At 36.0% G+C, this 22,454-nt stretch overlaps 2 pseudogenes; both read right to left on the reverse strand.

Annotated features, from left to right (window-relative positions):
• Window positions 1-4,324: 4,324 nt before the first annotated feature.
• LOC149144797 (uncharacterized) lies at window positions 4,325-7,499 on the reverse strand (annotated as a pseudogene).
• An 8,225-nt stretch (window positions 7,500-15,724) lies between these two features.
• Window positions 15,725-22,084, reverse strand: LOC149144798 (uncharacterized; annotated as a pseudogene).
• Window positions 22,085-22,454: the final 370 nt, after the last annotated feature.

Raw genomic sequence — 22,454 nt, forward strand, 5'->3', positions numbered from 1 at the left:
TTATGGTTTGACTGATTATGACTATGCAGAGGTTTGGTGGCAAAGAAGGATGGAGTTGGATTTTGTTGAAGATGAGGAAGGTGTGGAGAGGTCCTAAGAAGTACCTCGTACCCTTCTGGAGACTTCCATTGTGATTAGACTTCGAAAAATCGCTCGTATGAACTTCTACAAGAGGTTGCAGGGGATCTACAATAGTTTCTACAGGAGAATCTATAGGAGGAGGCCGAAAGTGGCTTTTTGAGGTTTGAAGGTGGAAAAATGGTGGGAAAGGGAAATGAAGGTTGGATGAAGGTATTGGAGGGTCTAGGACTCTGTGAATGAAGATCAAGAATGAAAGAGAGGGTTGGATTTGTTCAAAGGGGAAGAAAGAAACTTTGCACAAAAACACATAAATTAGGGTAGATTGGCGACATGAGGTGAATTGTTGGGAAATATTGAGAGATGAACTAGTATAGGTTGTGCTATGGAGGAATGATAAGCTAGAGTGTTCTACAAGTGAGCTGCACACTTATTTCCCAAAACTGACCAAAGTAAAAACTGAAAAACAGAGTTTGTCTATTTTGACCAAAAAACAGAGTACTGTTGAACATAAATTTATGAATAGAAATTTATGCGAGAAGTCATGGTAAATGAACATGAAATGGTCTAAGCATGTGGATCCAAGAAAATATCAACTCCTCCAACTTAAAACATCACACTAGCAATTGCATGAAAGGCAAAAACTGTGTTTTTGGTGGCAACAGTAGTGCCTTGACCTCAAATCATGGTCCCAAGGAGGGAGAAAGGAGATCAAGACCTGCTGGTAGCCTTTTTGGATCTTTCTCTATTACTACAGAAAACTAATTAAGCAACTTGAAGCAAGAACAACTAATTTAATCATCAAAAGCAACCTATTTTACCAAAGCAAGATTTAACCTAAACAACAGAAATTAGCTTGTGAATGCAAGAAAAAAAACATATAAATACACAAAGGAGGTGTTGGACAGATTGAGTTGGGCCCTAACCCAATATCTTCAGCCCTCTAGAAAAGATCAGTGCTTTTTTAAAGCTGGATTCATCTTCATTGATAAAAAAATAATAGTTACATCACAAAATTGTCTGCAAAAAGAGCTCGAAAATGAGCTAAGTACAAGACTGCACAAAACTGTGAAAATAGACTATCAAATGGCTAACCTACTGAGGCTTGAAGCCTTCTTATTTATACAAGTGAGGACCCAACATTCCTCCTAAAATTAAGGAATTCGGCTGCCTAAAACTGGAGATAACATCAGCCCTACTTGAGTTGCTCGGTTGCCCTTTGGAATCATCAATGTGGTGGCCTTTGTACTCCGAGCTACTGATGGAGAACTCAAGAAAGGGGTCATTAATGAAGGAGACACCCCTCTATAAGTCCTCAGCCCTGTTTCCTTGAATTTGGCTGCCATTCTGCTCATAAATGTCTGGTCCTTGTCCAAAAATTGTCCAAAAATATGCAATAAACACTCATTAGACTATGTGGCAAAGTGACTATCCCCATTCACAAAATTGACATAAATATATTCAAAGACATGCACAAAAATATGGAGAATTGTGGATTAAATGAAAATAACAGGCAAAAGGAGCCCATATAGTTACCCATTTCTAGGACTCATCAAGTGTGACCGCCCCACAAGTGTATTTAGAGATATCTTGACCCTTTCTAAATCATATGTAATTATTATAAAATTGCAACATATTGGATATACTCTCAGGTTACAATGGATTTTATTTCATATCAAGTGTAGTTAAAGTCACTCTAATGAGTTGTCAATCTCAAGTTTCTCAATAAATTTTTCCTTGAAATAAAAAAGAGCATGTCTTTCAATCTTTAATTGGATGAAATACATATCCTCCTTGTGAAGATTTTCTTAACTTCATTAAGTAAGGGTTGATAAGGATCTTCTTGGTTTCATTGGCTTCATCAAATAATTAACATTTTATTCATCAACTCTTGATTGTGAGAGGATGAATTCTAATGTGAATTTTCACATGCATTATTCTTTTTCCAATTGCAGTTTTGACCACCACAATTAATTTAGTTTAAGTCATCTAGCCGGTAGTCATCAATCACCCATTCAGTGCCATGTGGGTTATTTTACTTTTCAACAAATCTAAGGCACCTCCGTTGCATTGGGATCTAGTGACCTTGTTTAAAAACCCTAGAAAACACCTTTGATACCATCTATTAGCACTAGTTGGACTTTAACTTGAGATTTCCCAAAAACTCAAAGGAACAAATTATGAGGGTTTCTTGGCCAATCCACTCATAGCCTAAGCCTCTTTGGTGATGAAGGGAAACCAACTACAAGATATCAAACACCTTCCCTCACACACATGCATGGAGGCTCTACACTTGTAAAGGTTTGCATATGTGTTGTTTACATGGTTTGAATATGTGTTCTTTACGTTAATCATTATTAATTTTGTCACTTATTATCTAGTCATATATTTTAGTCTGGGACTAAATTAGTCATTTTAGTTAGTCACTTTTATTTTGGTCACATATTATCTAGTCATATATTTTATCCCCAAACTAAATTAGTCATTTTTAGTTGGTCACTTAAAATTTCTCAAATTTAGCAGTAATTCACTTGAAATAATTGTTGTGACTAACATTTTTACTCACCTAGTCACTAATTTCATCATTTTCTACTAGTGTAGAGATTGGTCCATCTCAAAGGTTGAAATTTCAACCAAATTTTACTACCGGCCAGACCTTCAATCACTGTGTATGCACAAAGTATTCTCCAACTAAAAATCAATTGAAAACATGAAAGGAAAAAAAAAGGTCATCGAAACCAACACTAATGAAAGAGGAATAATGTAAAGAGGCCCATGATTCTAGATTCTTCCTCTCATTATGTACATCATCAGTTTGTACTCACAAGTAGGGTTAGAAGTGATGGCCAATTTGATATCTTCGAGATTAATTCTTCCCCATCCCCAATCATATCAACATAAATCAAATTTCCCTTATGGGTAAATTAGTAATTAAACACATGTGAGCTACTACATGTACAAAGAGGGAAATGTGAGGAGAACAACCACAAGACAAAAAGTTGCAAAGTCTCCAAGGTGAAAAAATATCACAGTCAAAAGGGACATGCATGAACTGGGTGTTTTTTGCAATCAGATCAAACTCACCATGGAGAAAAGGTAGTAGATTAATAGAGACTCCAACAATTGAGAAAACTACACCTGGTCGAGAATCAGAGTTTGATCTATGATAAATAGAATGATGACTTATGAATAGATTCTTGTTTCATTGTATTTTCTTATGTAGAATTTTTTTCAAATAAAGATATCTACTCCGAAGGACATGGTTAATAGAGTGTATGTGACTAGAAACTTACTTGAATTTTATTTTCATTGTCAATGAAATAGATATTCTATCTTTATAATTTCCAGTTTCTTCGATGCGTCTTCTAATTCTCTTGCTATTTTCTTGTCACTACAATAAAAAAATATCAAGGAAGACATATCCACCATATCGTGTATTATTGCACAATGAAAATTATAAAAAATGAGAGTATGATGTGCAAGTTTTGATGGAGGTTATGCTAGGAAAGACCCTTGATATTGTTTTTAATATCCTACAAAAATCCCACTATAATGGCCTCACATTTGTAATTATTTGTGCTCAGGTTGATGCTGAAGAACACTATACACAACTTCAAGGAAATAGCTTAGTTCCATTAAGCCTACCAATGATGGTTTCTAAAGATTTTAGTTATATTGAATTGTCAAGAGCATTTCATAGTATGATTAGGGTGGAGTTGTAGGTATGCACATCAATGTTAGTCATATAAGTACAATATGTAAAATTAACTATAGGAATCTTAGAATGCAGTCCCTTGAAAATGGAATGCTAATACCTCTATAATTCTGAATGCACATCTATAACTCTTTGTAAATGAAATGAACCAAAGAAAAGAGATCATGCTACTTGTGGTAGTTCGAGAAATTGTATTATGAAGGAAATGATAGAGAGTATTTTCTGTCTTCTTTCAATTTGCATGGATAATTTTTTTGTAGTGCATATCCTTGTCTGCAATTCATAGAAAATTATCTTTCGTTGTATTTTCTAAATTGCAAGATACTTGTTTTCACTTGTAGATCATTTTGGTGACATGGTGATAGGGTCATGGTTTTAGTTTAAAAGGAGTAAAAAATTTGAGAGGTGTTGAATAGAATCCAGTGAAACTAGTCGAATAATAAAATATCCCACAATGCCATTTGAATGGATTGGTTATGTTTTCTTATTCTATTCTAGAATGAGAGAATATCCAATTATTCATGTCTCTCACTATACATAGGCTTGTTTGGTCATTAAACATGAATAAAGATAAATATTCACATCATCTAGAACTGTGTATGAACCAGAGAGACATGATGTAAATTGCTCCAGCCCCATATACCTTTGAGAGTGAGCGGTATGCTCATCCAATTGATGTATCCTCATAATTCTCTGATGTATATCTCGAAATGCAAGAACATCAAATGCTTGTCAAATCATATGTCTCAATGATGGGTTTTCTAACAAATTGACCAAAGCTTCAACAACATTGTCTCTGAGCTCTTATGATTTATTTTGCAAAAATGACAGAAGTATGGGGATGTTCCTAGCCTCTGTTAAAGCTAGTATTTCAGCATGATCATAACTCAATTGTGCAACAATGCCATATTCCTTCTCTCTAACATCGTTATTCTCATCCTCCAATAGTCTCATAAGTAGAGGGATTACACTTGAAGCTCTGACAACATAGAAAAAATGTTTGTAACTAGAGAGATCCTGTATAACATCCATTGTTGTAGCGTTTGCTTCAACATTGGAACCTTGTAGAATCCTCACTAAGTTATCCACAATGGCTATAACATTCTCTTCCACAACTACCAAAATAAAAAAGACATCTTCAACAATTTCTTTCCCTTGGGGATTGGTTCCTTCAAGAAAGTTCAGAAAGAGGGGAATGGTACCAGCCTAAGCAATGGGACTAAGATAATCAACATGTGTCGATATTATTCAAAGAGCATTCCTGAAAACAATATTTATAGCTAAATCATTTTCTTTTAGAAGCTCAATTAAAATAGGAATATCACCTGCATTCACAAGCATCCTTCTAACCCTTCTCGTGACTCCTAGCTATCCAATTTCATGAGCTACCCTTACTCTAGATGCAATCCTAATTAATATAATTGACTCACTTAACATGGGGATTCCACCCAAACTAGCTATTTCTCATCGAATGTCCTTCAAGTGTGTTAATGAAATCAATATTTCTGCAATGATTTTCCTTATGTCATTACGGGATGAAGCCATAATATTCATTATTACTGCTCCACTCCTAGCCAGAATTACTTGATTACTCTCTACACATACGACAAGCTCCCTCCAAGCCTTAACCACCACCCTTTTCCTTATCCATTCAGATTCTAGCAAGGGTATTACAAGGATAGGAATAGTTCCATAATCTCCAATAGTAGAGCTCAAATGATCCCCTCTACGTGAAAGCCTTCCCAAGCAAAAAGAAAATTTCTCTTGAATAGATGGAGACCCACCACTAGATGGAAGATATAGAAGGGCAATCAAATGTGGCAGTGTTTGTTCTAAAATTTCCTCTGGAGCAAATTTTTCTATTCTCCTAAGTGTAACTGTGGCTCTAATTTGCACTAATTCCCTATGAGAACTCAACAATTTTACAAAGACCTTAACTCCCTGTTCCCAAGCCCACTGCTCGGTGAAGTCTTTATCATGTGAAATAGAAGATAAAGCAATGGGGTTGATTGGGCTTCACCTTTTAGACAGTTTTCTATTACATCTTGATAATTGTGATACTATGAAGAAACGTTGAGACAAGATGACCTCTCTATTTCGAAAAATAAACAAGTTGAAGGCCTTACGATTGGGAGTGAAATTGTCTTCATTGATCCCTGATGAGTATATCTCTATTGAATACTATCTTGTCAAATTTCGGTCATTGGTTGCACAGCTGAAAGGATGCAGAGACACCAAATCAGACAGTGAGTGCATTTTCCTAATTCTATCCAAGCTAAAGGGTTTCTATCAAGTATTTTCTTCTACATTTTACTGTACAATGGATGCACTTGGTGATAATTTAAAAATTCCTTATTTTGAGTTATTTTGTGAACACTTAAAAAGATAACAATCTAAGCTTCAACAGTTAGATGCTCTTTCTAGCTCAACGTCTCAAGATCTTGTAGCACATATCTCAAAAGGAAAATCCAAAGCTAGTCCTCAAAAGAAGAAGGATTCTACTCAAAGTAGTGAGCCTCCCTCCAAACCTCATTAAAAGTAAAATCCCTCTCCATCCTCTTCCAAGATCAAAAGGTCTTTCTCCAAGCCATGGAAGAAGAGGTCAAATGAAACTTGCAGCTTTTGTGGAGGAGAAGGGCATCCATAATCAAATTGTTATACGAAACTTGAAGCATTGAATGAAGCGATGAAGCAACATAATATTTCAATATGCAAACATCTTCATATGGTAGAATGCATGCTTTATCTACTAGAGCTTTACATTCATTCTCAAATAGTAGGATATTTGACTCAGGTGCATCTCATGATATGACTCATTCCAGTAATTTTCTTCCATATCCATTTGATTGTAGTGTTTCCCAGATTGCAGTGGGATAATATTCAAAGATTGATGTTTGTGGAGGAGAAGGGCATCCATAATCAAATTGTTATACGAAACTTGAAGCATTGAATGAAGCGATGAAGCAACATAATATTTCAATATGCAAACATCTTCATATGGTAGAATGCATGCTTTATCTACTAGAGCTTTACATTCATTCTCAAATAGAAGGATATTTGACTCAGGTGCATCTCATGATATGACTCATTCCAGTAATTTTCTTCCATATCCATTTGATTGTAGTGTTTCCCAGATTGCAGTGGGATAATATTCAAAGATTGATGTTTGTGGATCAGACACTATGTACTTGGATGATGGTTGCATCAAGAATGTTTTTCTTGTGTCTGACATCTCCACAAATTCACTTTCTATTTATCATATCTGTCATTCTAGGGATGGGAGAACAATTGAGTTTTCTCCCATTGATGTAGTCATTCGAGAACTACAAGATCTAGAAGTTGTTGTTGCATATGGGTAGGTAGATCATAGCTCTCGATTATATAGATTTTCAGGTTTTGAGCCTTCTTCTAGTAACTCTTTTATTTGACATTCTAATTCATTAAGTAAGATTTGGCATGAAATATTTGGACACCTTAAATACAAATATTTGCAGAAAATGAATTGTCAAAATCTTATACTTGGGCTTCCTAAGGTGTCATGCATAGATGGAGTTTGTTTAGGATGTGTTCTTGGCAAACAATATCAATATCCCTTTCGAAAAGGGAAAGCATTATAGGCTACTGTTCCTCTCGAGTTGGTGCATAGTGATCTTATGATCTTTCCAACTTGTTCCTTTTCAGGAGCTAAGTATGCACTTACCTTCATTGATGATTTCTCATACAGATCTTGGGTATATTTTCTTAAGTTTAAAAGTGAATTCTTGGCCACTTTCAAAACTTTTAAAGCTTTTGTTGAGAATAAAAAAGTACATAGGGTGGTTACCCACCCTTTAGAACATAAGCTAGATAGCAGTAAAGTTAGACACCAACAAGGAATGAGGATGGATTCCTACAAGGCATGGTGTTCTTGGGTTTGTCGCTATCTCAGGAATGAAATTGACCATACTCGTATGCGGCTCACTCCATGAAGGAAATATTGAGCTTGAAGCAACACTAGCCGTAAGCCATTGGGTGCAAAGAATAGTACGTCACACCTTTAAAAAGGGCATCAACACCCCTATGCCTTGTCCTGGAATCACTAAGGCACTAAGTCGATGTGGGGCTATCATTAATGAGGGTCTCTACCTTAGCTCATCGTGAATACAGTGGGCTAGGTGCCTAGGTTAGCCAAACAGGGCTTTGTGCCTTAGCCAAATGAAGGAAAGACAACAAACTCTCTCTTTATATCAAGAATCTACACACAGATAATGGTGGGGAGTATGTCTGCCAGGCATTCAAATATTTTTGTAGAGAATGTGGAATCTTGCATCAACGCTCTGTTCCCTACACCGCTTAGCAGAATGGTGTTTATGAAAGGAATAACTATACATTGAAAGAAATGACCAATTTCATGATTTAGTCCAAGAACTTGCCATCCTCCTTTTGGGCTAAAGCAGTGAACTGTGCAAATTATATTCAAAATCAAATGCCTCATAAAGAAATGTTACATATGACTCCAAAGGAAGCTTGGAGTCATGTCAAACATGATGTCTCTACTTTCAGAGTCTTTGATAGTGCAGCATGGGCCTTGATTCCAAATGAGAAATGTAAAGCTATGGAGAAAAAGAGCCAACCATTGTTTTTTGTTGGCTACTGTGAAGACATGAAAGCATATAGATTGTTTGATCATGTTACAAAGGATGTTTTGTTTTGTAGAGTTGTTTGTTTTGATGATAACTTCAAAAACTCATCAAAACCCACTCTCTCCATAGGTTACCATGATGGTGTAGGTCATGCTGATAGTTTTATTCTTGATGATCAAGAGGATGATGAGAATCCTCCTCCTGAAGATGAAAATCAGCTAGAAGAACAACCACTTCCTGCAGTTGATCAACCTACATAAGAACATCTTAATCAAGAACAAGAGAGGAGAAGCCTTCACTAAAAGAAGTGACCTGAAAGGTATGGATATGATGTATCTGATTTCAGTTATTTTTCTCCTTCTCCCAATAATATTCAGCCCAAGACAGTTGGTATTTCTCTTTTTAGTCATGCCATTTCAGAGGATCCCCAACAATTTTTTGATGTTGTTGGGATACATGAATGGGAATCTGCCATGACAGAGGAGTATTCTTATTTGATGAAGAATCACACATGGGATCTCGTTCATCTTCCCAAGGGGAAAAATCTAGCTCATTCCAAATGGGTCTATTTGAAAAAGTATGTTGCAAATGGTATTGTTGACAAGTATAAGGCATGACTAGTTCCCAAGGGTTTTTCATAAGTTGAAGGTATTGATTACTCTGAAACTTTTTCCCCTATTGCAAAAATGAATTCCATATGTCTTGTGTTGTCTCTTGCTTCCTCATAATGCTGGTTAGTTTATGATATGGATGTGAAGAGTGCTTTCTTGCATAGAGATTTGCAGGAAGAAATCTACAAGGATCAACTTCCTGGTTTTTAATAGGGATCTTCTCTTGTCTGCTGTCACTCAGATCCTACAGTTTATATTAAAAGAGAATGAACTGGTATTTTGGTATTATTTATATATGTGGATTATTTGATTATTACTTGGATTTCTTCATCCATGATATAGAGTGTACAAAAACAGTTGATGGATCAATTCTACATGACAGAACTTGGATTTCTGTATTATTTTCTTGTTTGCATGTTCATAAATATTTAGATGGCATCTTCATTTATTAGCAAAATTATGCTCTTGATTTTCTTTAGAGATTTGGCATAGCTGATTGTAAGTCATCACCCTCTCCATTTCAGTTAGGTGTTACAGTTACTACTAGTTGCTTGTCACCCAGTGTTAATATGACCTTGTATCAATAGTTGGTTGGGAGTTTATTGTACTTGACACATACCCGACCAGACATCTCTTTTGCAGTTGGACTTGTCTGTTGGTTCTCCAAGGATCCACATGAGAGTCATTGGCAAGAAGCTAAGTGCATTCTTCGGTATATTCAAGGTACTTCAAAGTTTGACATTCAGTACACTGTTGGTTCTTCTGAGCTGGAAGGTTTTACCGACTCTGATTGTGTTGGTTTTTTTGATGATTAGAAGTCTACATCAGGCTTTTTTTACCATCTTGGTTCAACTCCTATTGTCTGGTCCTGCAAGAAATAATCGACAATTGCATTGTCTTCCACCGAGGCTAAATACCGTGCTACAGTTTTGGATAGTCAAGAAGTCCTTTGGATTTGACAATTACTGATGGAGTTTGGATTTCAACAGGAGCATCCGACCACTCTTTGGTGTGACAAACAAAGTTCCATCAACATCTCTAGAAATCCAGTTCAGCATCAGTAGAGCAAACACATAGAGATCTACATGCACTTTATTTGGAAATTAATCCAAGATAGAGTTCTCAATCTAGAATATCTACCTACCAAAGTGCAAGTGGCTAATGTCTTCACTAAACCTCTTTCATCTCCTAGGTTTCTTCAGCTTTATTTGATGCTTGGGGTGAAGGAAGTAGTCTTTGAGGGGTACTCTTGAATCCTCCTACCTTCACTAATTCTATTTTTCTTTTGTTTCTTGTTTCTAGTTTTATATGAGGTTTCATTGTAGTTGTATATGGGTTCCTCATCAGGCCTAGTTTTTGGGACACATTTGTTTGTTTCCTCCCTACATTTCACTTATGGGGGGGTGTTGGTGTTGGTAATTTCTAAAGAAATCAAATTAGTTTTCTTTGTTGTGTTGTGAGTTGTAAGCTCACGTAGGTTTTCTATTTTCCCACTATGGAGGTTATCCATGGGGCTCATCCCATTGTATATATACACATTCATTTTATTCTGGGTTTAATAAATTAGAAGGTTGGCTTTACAGCTTGATCTTGGAGAGTTTGAGACTCTTTCAAGTTCCTCATGGGCAAGCATCAGTAATTATTATAGTTAAAAAATAAAGATAAAATGCAGTTAGCTGCCTACCTTTTGAGTGGTTTTGGCCTCTGTAAGCTTCATCTCTGGCACAAAGCCTCAATCTCACTTTTCTGAGTCCACATCCATTTCCTCGACATCTGATTGTTTTTCTTTGGGACTCTCAAAAGCCTAGGTCCAAGCGAATCTGAGGTCCTTTTTGAGTCTCTATCATTTTTAGGGATGATTGGATCATTAGAATCCATCTGTGCTATAACATCTACCTTGTGACCACCTATGGTCTTAGGATATTTGATTTCCTTGTTGTACTTAATGCATTCTTGCTCTCTTATTTGATTATATTGTTTGTTGATTTTTGTGTTAGAAAGGTACATGTTGTCTTCTTTGGTCAAGCCCTCAATGCTTATGCCTTCAGGTTCATCTTCCTCCATGGAATCCTGGACATATAGCCTCATAATACAAGTCAGGGAAGACAAGAGAGAAAAAGAAACATATAGTCGATTTAGCTTACACTAATAGAGAAATGCTTCCTAAGTAGTATGAGGTGCACCAACCAAACAACTTCTCCATCCAATCTTATTTGACGATGGAAATAACCTAATGAAACATGGGATTTAACCTTTGAATCCCCATTTTAGGCACTTGTTTGTGCCTTCCCAACCCCACCAGTAGTTGGGATTCCCTCCAGGACCCAATACGTAATCCAACTGGAAATCATGATTGATGGATGGTAATAACCCTGATACAAATATCTTTATTAGAGGCAAGGCCTGTTTTTGTTCCTGTTTCCATATCCCAGTTTCATGACATTTCTGACCTGCCCAGGTAGATATCCTTTAGTTGAGTGCCTCTTTGTGATTTTATAGAAGTATTTTGCAGTTGTTCACAGAGATGGAGGGCTTGGTCTAGGCCATCGACTATCAGTGTGGGAAACCTTGTGCACATCCCCGAAGTAAAACCAAATCACCATGATTGGAGGCACGAAGAATCCAATCTCATGAATCCAACCAAATGAATCAATCTCATGAATTCAACCAAATGAATTAGATCATACTGCGATGTCATGGTCGTGCCCTTCCTTCTCCTTCTTCCCACTGGACAAACCTTTCAAATGGGGGGGAATAAACAATTTTTATATTTGAAATAAACAAATCCATGAAACCTTGAATGAAATGATTGTGTTAAATGATCATGTGTTTTTCAAGGGGAATTAAATTCCATTAAATAAAATGTTGAGTCTTTTCTTCTGTTTAATGAGAGGTATTTCTAATTATAAATAATTATTAATTTATAAAAAAGGTTTTGTCTTTGTGTCACCAAATATTATTTGCGAGATTTTGGTTGATTTATTAAAAGTGAATTATCGTGATATCAAAACAAGTTTTGTGTGGTTAAAAATTATAGAAAAGTAGTAATGTCATGGTAATGATCAATCATCATTTCCAATGAAATGTTTGGTTTGATAAGGATAACTAATTTATGGATATTTTTCATGATGTTGAATAGACGGAGTCAACATGGGAAAGGTAATACTTTGTCTTTCCAGTGTCTTAGAAAATTGATGTCTTGTCCATAAACATTAGGGGTGGAAAAATAACATAGGGTCTAGAGCTAAGTTTGTTCCAACTTAGTTATATCTTGAGCCATAAATTGGTGTTGACCTCATGGATATGATAGAAATTTGTTGGCTTGTAGGGTAGTCTTGTCATAAAAAAAGAAGGGTAGACAACAAAATAAGCTCTATGTCGTAAAAACATATAGTGAACATTAGGGGAATTTTGAGGTATAAAATGGGTCTCCTAAGAAAAATGTACAACCAAAATGAACTTCATAAGAATCAATAGGATTCAAGATGATGATGTCAACCATGGGGGACGATTCACCATTTTTCGAGTAAAATAGTAAAAATAGTATTTCCACTCCCCAAATATGCCATGAAGCCTATAATTCTACTGCCAATGGCAGTTGATCACATAACAAGGCTATCTTCCATGAGATGGATGCTGGTAAAGCTAGCTAGAAAAGAACTAAACCCATTCTCGGACAGAATTGGGAGGAGGGAAAAACCAAAAAAATGTGCTTGAGGCTTTGAGCATCTTAGACTAACCATCCAGAGGGAAATTAGGTTGTGGTATCCCCAAGCTATGTAAGTTTCATGCCTAGAGGCAGGTCACCTAGTATTAATGATCAAATAAAAAATGCATTTTCAGTTTCATGAGATGGCTTCCACACACTATGAATTCTGCAAAGCCAGGTCTTTTGTTTCAATTAGATAACCTATTGTAATTGATATCATAGCAATCCCAAACAATTATGAACCTAGGAAATGAATCCATATTTCTAGTAAAATGCAGTACCTCTCCTTGTAAGTGTTTACACTTCCAACAAACCCCTTCCTATCAACTCCTTTATTTTTCTCTGTATTTCTTTTCCTTTGGTACTAAGGAGTTGTCATGGCACTACTACATTACTATTAGTGTTTTGACTCCATATACTCTGTAGTCCCATTGACACAATTTGGTAACTCATCAGCATTAATAAAATTATCATATCTTATGATTGAATAATATATTTTTCCTACATATGAATCATCTATTGATAGAGGATATAGTATGGCTATGAACTGCTCTGGTGAACTTGAAAGAGTGTTCAAGCTATGGAGACTTTACCAATGTTTTACTTTTGACTAAGTGATTATGCATGCAAGTAATGCAGTCCTGAGTCTACTCTAGAAGAGCCAATCAACTTGTAACTAGACAAAACCTATGCTATCACCATGGCTGGATAGTCACCATCCCAGCCACAACATAGGGAGTAAAGGCTATTTTTAAAACTGGAAGATGGAATTCAACCATATATTCTTCAATTCAATATGATATATTTTACTAGTAACAAAGACTTTGAGGGGAGGTTTACACACTTTAACTCAAACTATAATCTTATTCTAGTTAAATATGAAAGAGAATGACACATATAAAGAAATAAGCACTTTATAGATATAAAGATTTAATGCATATGTCCATCAACTCCTATTATGTTAGAGGCCTTATCAAATATCTCATTACATTATAATAACATAAACAAAATTAGTGTGTAAGAAACCAAAAATAGCTATACATGCAAGATCTCATTGATTATCATCATATCAGTCAAAAACATAAATAGTTGTTGATATCATTATTGAAGGATCTACAACTAAAAGACAAGAATGGAAAAATCATTGGAGATCTTTCCCTTGTTGGTTTGTTTAAACTGTGGCAGAGAAATATCTCTTGCTCTTATGCCTTCAACATGCAAACTATAGCCCCAACAAATCCCTCCCATGCATCAAAACCTTGAGGATATTATTCTTCACTAGCTAGATCTTGGTCCATCTCAAAGGTTGAAATTTCAACCACAGTTTACTACCGGATAGACCTTCAATCACTATGTACGCACAAAGTATTCTCCAATTGAAAATCAATGGAAAACGGGAAAGGAAAAAAAAAGGTCATCGAAACAAACAACAATGAAAGAGGAATAATGGAAAGAGGCCCATGATTCTAGAGTTGTCCTCTCGTTATGTACAACATGAGTTTGTACTCTCAAGTAGGGTCAGAAGTGATGGCCAGTTTGATATCTTCAAGATTAATTCTTCCCCATCCCCAATCATATCAACATAAATAAAATTTCCCTTATGGGTAAATGAGCACTTAAGCACATGTGAGCTACTACGTGTACAAAGAGGGCATCGTGAGGAGAACAACCAAAAGACAAAAACGTTGCAAAGTCTCCAAGCTGACAAAATATCACAGTCAAAAGGGACATGAATGAACTGGGTGTTTTCTGTAATTAGATCAAACTCACCATGGAGAAAAGGTGGTGGATTAATAGAGACTCCAACAATTGAGAAAAATACCCTTGGTCGAGAATTAGAGTTTGATCTATGATAAATAGAATGATGACTTATGAATAGATTCTTGTTTCATTGTATTGTCTTATATATAATTTTTTTCAAATAAAGATATCTACTCTAAAGGACATGGTTATTGGAGTGTATGCGACTATAATTTTACTTGAATTTTATTTTCTTTGTCAATGAAATAGATATTATGTCTTTACAATTGCCAATTCCTTTGAGGCATATTCTATGTCTCTTGCTATTTTCTTGTCACTACAATAAAAGAAAATCAAGGAAGACATCTCCACCATATTGTGTATTATTACACAATGAAAATTATAACAAACAAAAGTATGATGTGCAAGTTTTAATGGAGGTTATGCCAAGAAAGACCCTTGATACTGTTGTTAATATCCTACAAAAATACCATTACAATGGCCTCGTATTCGCAATTATTTGTGCTCAAGTTGATGTTGAAGAACACTATACACAACCTCAAGGAAATAGCTTAGTTCCATTGAGTTTGCCAATGATGGTTGTTGAAGATTTCAGTCATATTGACTTGTCAAGAGAATTTCATACTATGACTAGGGTAGGGTTTTAGGTATGCACATCAATGTTAGTCATATAAGTACAATATGTAAAATTAACTATAGGAATCTTAGAATGTAGCCCCTTAAAAATGCAATGTTAATACCTCTATAAATGTGAATGTACATCTATAACTCTCTGTAAATGAAATGAACCAAAGCAAAGAGATCATGCTACTTGTGGTAGTTCAGGAACTTGTATTATGAAGGAAATGATAGAGAGTATTTTATGTCTTCTTTCAGTTTGCATGGCTAAATTTTTTGTAGTGCATATCCTTGTCTGCAATTCATGGAAACTTATCTTTAGTTGTATTTTCTAAATTGCAAGATAATTATTTTCCCTTGCAGATCATTTTGGTGACGTGGTGACTTGGTCATGGTTTTAGTTTAAAATGAGTAAAAAATTTCGAGAGGTGTTGAATAGAATCCAGTGAAACTGGGCGAATAATAAAATATCCCACAATGCCTTTTGAATGGATTGGTTATGTTTTCTTATTCTATTCGAGAATGAGAGAATATCCAATTAGTCATGTCTCTTATTGTACACATGCTTGATTGATCATTAAACATGAATAACAATAAATATTAATATCATCTAGAACTGTTTATGAACCAAAGAGACTTTGGATGTAAAATGGTCCACCCCCATATACCTTTGAGAGTGAGTGGTATGCTCATCTAATTGATGTATCATCATAAGTTTCTGGTGTATATCTTGAAATGTAGAAACATCAAATGCTTGTAAAATCATATCTCTCAATGATGCCTTTTCTAAGAAATTGATCAGAGTTCAACAAAATTTTCTTTGAGCTCTTACGATTTATTTTGCAACAATGATAGAAGTATGGGGACGTTCCTAGCCTATGTTAAAGCTAGTATGTCAACACGATCATAACTCAATTGTGAAACAATGCCAAATTCCTTCTCTCTAACATCGTCATTGTCATCCTCCAACAGTCTCAGAAGTAGAGGGATTGCACTTGAAGCTTTGAGAACATAGACAAAATGTTTGTGGCTAGAGAGATCCCATTCAACATCCATTGTTGCAGCTTTTGCTTCAACATTTGAACCTTGTAGCATCCTCACTAAGTGCTCCGTAATGGCTATAACATTATCTTCTGCAACTGCCAAAATAAAAAATACATCTTTAAAAATTTATTTCCCCTGGGGATTGGTTCCTTCAAGACATTCCAGAAAGAGGGGAATGGCACCAGCCTGAGCAATGGGACTAAGATAATCAACATGTACCAATATTATTCCAAGAGCATTCCCAACACCAAGCTTTACAACCAAATCATTTTCTTTTAGAATCTCAATCAAAATAGGAATAGCACCTGCATTCACAAGCATCCTTCTAACCCTTTTGGTGACTCCTAGTTTTCCAATCTCATGAGCTAACCTAACTCTAGATGCAATCATGATTAATATAGTTGACTCGATTAACATGGGGATTCCACCCAAAATAACTATTGCTCATCGAATGTCCTTCAAGTGTGTTAATGAAGTCAATATTTCTGTAGTGATTTTCTTTACATCATTACGAGATGAAGCCATAAGATTCATTATTACTTGTCCTCCACTCCTAGCCAGAATTACTTGATTACTCTGTGTACATATGACAAGCTCCCTCTAAGACTTGACCACCACCCTTTGATTTCTCCATTCAGATTCTAGCAAGAGTCTTACAAGGATGGGAATAGTTCCAAAATATCCCATAGTAGAGCTCAAATGATCCCCTCTGCGTGCAAGCCTTCCCAAGAAAAAAGAAATTGTATCTTGAATGGATGGAGACCCACCACTAGAGGGAAAACATAGAAGGGAAATCAAATGTGGCATTGTTTGTTCTAAAATTTCCTCCCAAGAAATTTTTTCTATTCTCCCAAGCGTAATTGTGGCTCTAATTTGTACTAATTCCCTATGAGAACTCAACAATTTTATAAAGATCTTAACTCCCTGTTCCCAAGCCCACTACTCGGTGAAATATTTATCATGTGAAATACCAGATAAAGCCATGGAGTTGATTGGGCTTCATGTTTTAGACAATTTTCTATTCCATCTTGATAATTGTGATACTCTGAAGAAAAGTTGGGACAATATGATCTCTCTATTTGGAAAAATAAATGAGTTTAAGGCCTTACAATTGGAAGTGGAATTGTCTTCATTGATCCCTGATGAGCATACCTTTATTGAAGACTATATTGTCAAATTTCGGTCATTGGTTCCACAATTGAAAGGATGCAGAGACACCAAATCATACAATGAGTGCATTTTCCTGATTCTATACAAGCTGAAGGGTCCGTATCAAGTATTTGCTTCTATATTTTATTCTATAATGGATGCACTTGGTGATAATTTTAAAATTACTTATTTTGATTTATTTTGTGAACACTTAACAAGAGAACAATCTAAACTTCAACAGTTAGATTTTCTTTCTAGCTCAACATCTCAAGCTCTTGTAGCACATATCTCAAAAGGAAAATCAAAAGCTAGTCCTCAAAAGAAGAAGGATTCTACTCAAAGTAGTGATCCTCCCTCCAAACCTCATCAAAAGTCAAAGCCTCTCCATCCTCTTCCAAGATCGAAAGGTCTTCCTCCAAGCCATGGAATAAGAGGTAAAATGGAACCTGCAACTTTTGGGGAGGAGAATGGCATCCATAATCGAAGTGTTATAAGAAACTTGAAGCATTGAATGAAGCGATGAAGCAGCATAATATTTCAATATCCAAACCCTCTTCATATGGTAGAAGGCATGCTTTATTTGCTTGAGCTTTACATGCATTCTCAGATAGTTGGATATTTGACTCAGGTGCATCTCATCATATGACTCATTCCAATAATTTTCTTCCATCTCCATTTGATTGTAGTGTTTCCTAAATTGCAGTGGGAGAATATTCAAAGCTTGATGTTCGTGGATCAGGCACTGTGTAGTTAGATTATGGTTGCATCAATAATGTTTTGTTTGTGTCTGACATCTCCACAAATTTACTCTCTATTTATCAGATTTGTCATTCTAGGGATGGGAAAAAAGTTGAGTTTTCTCCCAATGATGTAGTCATTCGAGAACTACAAGATCCAAAAGTTGTTCTTGCATATGGACAGGTAGATCATAGCTCTCGCTTATACAGATTTTCAGGTTTTGAGCCTTCTTCTGGTAACTCTTTTATTGCATATTCTAATTCATTAAGTAATATTTGGCATGAAAGATTTGGACACCTTAACTACAGATATTTGCAGCAAATGAATTCTCAAAATCTTACACTTAGGCTTCCTAAGGTGTCATGCATAGATGGAGTTTGTCCAGGATGTGTTCTGGGCAAAAAATATCAAGATCCCTTTCCAAAAGGGAAAGCACTACGGGCTATTGTTCCTTGGGACATGCTACTTAAACCCAGGCTAGTTAAACCTTTACAGATGTTTAAGGGATGGACTAGGAGGAAAGAGTTGAGACATGCATTAGGGGAATTTTGAGGTCGAAAATGGGCTTCCTAAGGAAATTACAAAATAATAGTGGAAATAATAAAATAATATTAGATTACATCATCAAATTTTAGAGGGAAAAAAGGAAAGACTATTTTTTCAACTTATCTCCCTAAGGTTTTACTCAAATTATGAGCGTGAGTACTCATTGGATGCAAAATTCAATTCCTTATGCAAGGAGTACCCATGCTGCATACTTTTCATGGACTCTACTACGTGCAAAATGAGAAATACATGAAACAACGTGATTGTAATCACATTTTCTTGTATTTCTCATCTTTCATGTAGTAGGGTCCATAAAAAGTATGAAACATGGGTACTCCTTGGATGAGGAATCAAATTTTTCATCCAACGAGTTTTTCCGCTCAAAATTTGAGTAAACCCATAGGGAGATAAGTTGACAATACGAGTTTAAAAAATAGTTTTTCTTTTTTTCCCTCTAAAATTTGATGATGTAATCTAATATTATTTTATTATTTCCACTATTATTTTATAATTTCCTTACAAGGCCCATTTTAGACCACAAAATTCCCCTAATGCATGTTTTGACTCTTTCCTCCTAGTCCATCCCTTTGTGTGCCAAAAGGATTTTTTTGTCATAATACCATTAGGAGAACTCCACCCCCTTGGTTCCCATTGAGAAAAGTTTAGCTGTTGTGTCCCGATGACTACCGCCCGAGACCTTACTTTTGTGTTCCCTTTCAAACCTTACAGGGTATACCCTCCAGGGTAACTCCACCAAGATGTCGTCATTCCACTCCACCTATCTCGATCGCTTAGACTTGGGGAATAACAATAATATCGCCAGGGTATTACCATCCGGGTCGACCTATATTGTGGGCTCCTCTGACACAATCTGTTGTTGTCCAAGTGACAGTCTCCTAGTCCTTTATACCTGACGCTGTCTGCCACATCTTCCGAATTAATGAAACCTGGGCACATCATAAATATTTCGGGGTGAACCCTCCGGGGTATGACAACCGGGATGGTGTCATCTCAGTTCTTCTCTCCGAATCACGAATACTTGGGCACAAAAGTCATTCCGCCAGGGTGAAGCATGCAAAGTAACTTTACCGGGCCAGCCTGTCAGGCGGGCTCCACCTCTGGCGAATAAAAAAATTATTTGCTACTACTTTAGCCTCCACTTAAGCCTAAAGGTGTTTCTTAGAGGCTCTACCACCCTCTTCACCATGTTTGGGATTTCTTCCAACTTTGGTTGCATGCCAAAGTTCATATAAACACCTTTTAGCTCTGCAAACTTTGACTTGGGGTCATAGATCTTTGACTATCTCTATCTCATGATCTAAGAGGCCATTTTCAAAATTCCACATACCACTAGAAATATTTTTCCAGGATATTTTCATCTGTGTAGGTTCCATCTAAACCTGAGATGGTCTACTACTCCAAAATTGGCTTTGAAGGCTCTGTACCATACCTTTGCCTTATCCACCTGTATCATTTCCTTTGCTTTTTCCCATTCCACCTTTGTTGGTGCAATATTTTCCTTGGCCACTAATGAAAACCAATGCAGTTACCTTTACAGATCTTTTCCATTTCCTTTTCCATCAATCATATTTTCCTTTTCCATCAATGAAAATGATTTTCCAACAATCTCCCCCTTTGGCATTGATGGCAACACCAAGATCAAACAACACATCATTACCAATGATAATTACCATCTTGAGTTTGATCAACACTACTTCTCCCCCTTTGGCATCAATGGAAAAGATACTAACATGCTCCCCCTATCAACAATATCCTTCCATCTTCTGATCTTGTGGACCTATCAACTACTTCTCCTTGAGCTAAAAAAATCTCAGATGCCTCTGATCTGATCCAAGAAGCTTCCTCTCTATCCTCTGAAGAAGATTGGAAATAAGAAAAGGAGTATTTACGCTCAATATTTTCCTCAAGAAAACAAGAGGGATCTCTTGCTAAAACAACTCATGCTTTTGCTTCACCTGGTAGACTTCTAATGATAGCAAACTCACCATAAATTTGATGTTTGATCCCATTTGATAATACCTTAGATACATGTGATACAATCTCATAATAGTCAATCCATTCAAATTGCTCACATATGTAGCAAACATTGTTAACCTCTGTCATGCAACACACAACTGGTACTAGTTAACGATACCAATTGTTAATGCATAATTTGATAGTCAAACCTTGAGTATACTCTGTTTGTGGCCATGATCCTTATTTGCATTAGAAAGTTGTAATCAATACTTGCTAAAAAATCTTCAACAGTAAATAGATCATCACCAACTGCACATGGTATGACTACCAAATGATTTGACAACAACAATCAATCAAACATGAAAAGGGAATAGCTCCCTTTATCCTTCAAATGCATTCATTGACTTGTTCCTTTATGTTCCTCGCATTTGATTTTTATGGCTACCCCTGAAGCTAACCTCCTATTTTCAATGAAGAGGAGCAAGGGATCTACTCCCCCAGAGTAGTCTATCTTCCTTTGTCTTCCACACTTGCACAGGTTGAATTTTCTCAACACAATGAGCTTTTTTCTTGCACTGATCTTCACAATTGGGTGGATTTCTGTCATTGCCTGAGCATGCATACTACTTTTTCTCTTCTTTCTCACTATATTTCTTTGGTGAACTGTGAAGGTTAATGTTGCTTCTCTTAAATGATTGAAGTCTCTGTGAGATATGAACTACAAGAATTGCAGAATTTGATATGCTAAATTTCTATCGATTTTCTTCATATCAAAAGATTGTTCTGCGTTACCTCCATTCATCATTCGAGGTGCTGAAATATCTCCTGCACTGTTTTTTTTTTGGCTCTCAACTTTATTTGCAACATTCTGGAAAAATAATTTCTTGCCAGATTTGCATGCAACTACTTTGTGTCTAGATTTCTTACACTCATAGCATGCAATATTATTCAAGAAGGGGAAAAAGGAATTAAAATTCTTACCAACACTTCTGCTTGTCCAATTTCTCATAATAATACTCGCTCTCTTGCTTCTATTTGGTCGCTGAAAATATTTTCTTTGAGGGGAAGTGGATTTCTGTACTTGGATGTTCGAATTTCCCTTCTGAGAAATTCATTGTTGTGGCTAAATCTACACATTCCACCTATGTTGTTGCACCTTCAATTTCCTCTATGGACACTTAGAGGAAAAGTGCCCTGTGTTGCTGCAATAAAACAAAATTAGGGGTTGGATACCTTCTCCTAGATGTCACATTCTTTTATTTCTTACTGCTATGTTGTGGGATTTTTCATTGAAAAAGCCAGTGGGTCCCTTTAACACTATTGCACTGTTGGATTTGTTTTTGACAAAGATGGTAGGCTTCTTTAATGCTGCTTCTATGTCACTGTCATCTTTCAACATTATCTCATCCTGATAGGAACACTGGCTAGTTTGAATGCCTTTAAACACTTCAGAATTCTTTGGTTTCTTCTGAAGCTTCAACACTTGCTCTTTTAATGTTTTATTCTCTTCTTCCATATTCATATTTATAGCTCTGAATTTCTTAATCTCCTCAAGAGATGATATTTTTTCTTCTTCAAATATATTTCTTCTTTAAGATCCTCCAAATTAACAGAGGGGCAACTAGATTCACCACAAGTGTCAATCTCACTCTCAAAATTTTGTTCCCTTGATAACTCTAAGGATTATTTTACTTCTTTTTCACTAGAGGTGGACCCATTTCATTCTTGACTAAAGTCCATATCTGCTATTTCTACTAAGGTAGCGCTTTCTTCACTATTACTAAATGAGCAACTCTCACTTTCACCAATACTTGCAACTGAGAAATTTAAAAATAAATGGCCTACTGTTCTACAATAAAAACATAACAACAAATGACTTGTATATT

The sequence above is a fragment of the Pinus tabuliformis genome, chromosome X (assembly GCF_031772625.1).
Source record: "Pinus tabuliformis cultivar Carrire ecotype Pingquan chromosome X, CPIR1, whole genome shotgun sequence".
Taxonomy (NCBI): Eukaryota; Viridiplantae; Streptophyta; class Pinopsida; order Pinales; family Pinaceae; genus Pinus; species Pinus tabuliformis.